Source organism: Olea europaea, chromosome 6, assembly GCF_002742605.1.
Source record: "Olea europaea var. sylvestris chromosome 6, O_europaea_v1, whole genome shotgun sequence".
NCBI classification, from domain to species: domain Eukaryota; kingdom Viridiplantae; phylum Streptophyta; class Magnoliopsida; order Lamiales; family Oleaceae; genus Olea; species Olea europaea.
Window position 1 is genome coordinate 27,868,354 of NC_036242.1, and position 2,372 is coordinate 27,870,725.

Sequence of the window (2,372 nt, forward strand, 5' to 3'; positions counted from 1 at the left end):
AAAATATTTATTATTTTTCTCTATTTTTTGTTTTAACTAGTTTTTCTCTAGATTATTTTATTATCTTCCTACATTAAAAATTGAAACACTTTGAAGCTCAATTTTATTTTGATTGCATCTTTTTATTTGACCAAGTATTTCCACTTTAGTATTATTCAACAGACTTCCTTCGATATAATCACTATCACACGTAATATGAAGCGTACATCATATACAAAAGTGCTATCAACAAAATTTTCTTTTCAATTCAATCTCTTTTCCCGTAACTGTATAACTTATTGATATATCAATTTTCAATATTTCGAGTACTTGAACTTCTTTTAAGGTGTTACAATTTTTTATGACTATATATTTACTAAGAGTATATTCTTCAATGAGACAATCTTTCTATTTACTCCATTTTTCTTTTGAAATTTTTTATTTTTGAATCGAATGCCATCAAGTTTCAAAAGTGGCATATATTTTACCAAATATAATTTTAAAAGATTGTCCTTTCTGGACAACAATTTGAGTCAAGCATTTTGGATTTGTATGATATTTGGTTAATGTGATTGGTTACTAAATACATTCAAATGAATTATCTTTCGATATGCATTATGTTTATAATTTCTTGCTGCTTAATCACCCCTCCCCCTCCCTCACCTCCACCCCCAATGCTGAGAAAACTATCTTATCAAGATGACAATTAGCCAATCGCTTTGTAAATATACTTTTAGGGTTTAAGGAACTTTATAAAAGTTTCAAACTAAACGTGTATTCTCAATATTATCTAAAACACTTCTTAGTGCATTGTAGTGGAGTGACAAGACCATAAGTCAATTATAACAGGAGAACGTGGTGTGGTTATTATGCATACCATTGTTGGTACATGAAAGTAGCTTTCACTAAGTAGAAGTGAAAAGTGTTGTGTGCTGAATTGTATAGGTTTAGCAATTAGTTGGAGGAATTAATAGTTAATTTTACTAGATCATCTACTATCATCCCAACTAATAGACAATAATTATCAAAGAATTTAGGATGTAAAAAGTATTGATTTTTAATTAAAAAATCAATATATAATACACATATGCATTATAAAAAGAAGTTAATTGACATGTACGTAATGTGTCTCTGTCCTCTTTTGAAATGTTGAGTTGGTATGTCCATGTCCTGCCATGTTCATATCCTTATTTTATAGCTTCCAGTAGAGGTAACTATGGATCGAATAGTTAGAGAGAAGCTTTTCAATAGCCACCCTGAAATTTATTATGAACGATGCTCCATTCCTTCTTTTGGTGGTCGACTGGGATGTGGTGAAGAATTTTGCTGATGGGAGGTTCGAAGGTTAGCAACCTCATTGGATTCAATCGGCCTATTTTGGGCAAAAATGTTGCTGAGTTAGCTAAAGAGTAAGGGGTTTATAGGAGGAGAATAATCGTCTTTGAATACGGTGGCGTGATTGGAAGACTAAATGATGTAAAGATTATGTTACAGTTGTGTGGTTCATGGGAGAGCCTTTGTGAACATAGAATCTCATTGTAGAACTGTTTTTGCTGTAGTGAATAGTCAGAGAATAAGGTTTTGGTTAGACTAATTTTGTGAAATTGGATCTTAAAGGATGCCTTCAATTAGACAGGGTTAATGACAATGATGGAGGTGATAGACAGTAATTGATTATTGTTTTTCTCCTAGATTGTCCAATCATATATTGACACGTATTTCTTCTGTCATTGAGTCTGTCACTATAGTAAAATTGCTTTAGAGAAGCTAGTGCTAAATAAGAGGACAAAACGTTCAATTTTTCAGAAAAGAGTACTTTTCGTTTTGATTTTCTAGCTGTAGAATCTTGGCTTGACCTTACAGTTATAGATACTCTCATATAGGTTTAGCTCATGAATCGCACTTTAGCCTCTGTAATTGAATGACATTTACATGAACTTCACGGCCTGCTTCACCTTCACTTCCTTCCGTACCTGATTCTTAGTCTGCTCTATTAGTTGCTGTCTTGAATTGGTTGTTGTTGACTACCAAAATTTACTTTTCTTCCACAAACGGGGGTATTCTTTTGAACAATATACCATTAAGTACAAATTTGTAGTTACTCATGTTCTAATGTGATTCCATGGTTCCAAACAGGGTAGCAGTTCATGATCTTCAGTCATCACCAAGTAGAGAAGCTTCACCATTGGAAGGCATAATAATGGCATGCAGTCGAGGATCAAAAAGCAAGATATGGCATATGATTAATACTGCATTTCCTCCAACCTCTAATTTTCTCCGTTAACTACAATTGCATATTCCTTTTTTCACCAATGACTCTTAGTTCTTAGTAACTTAATTCAATACTTGAAGCATTCTTTCTTGTGATTATTTAACATTTCGCTATCCTCAAT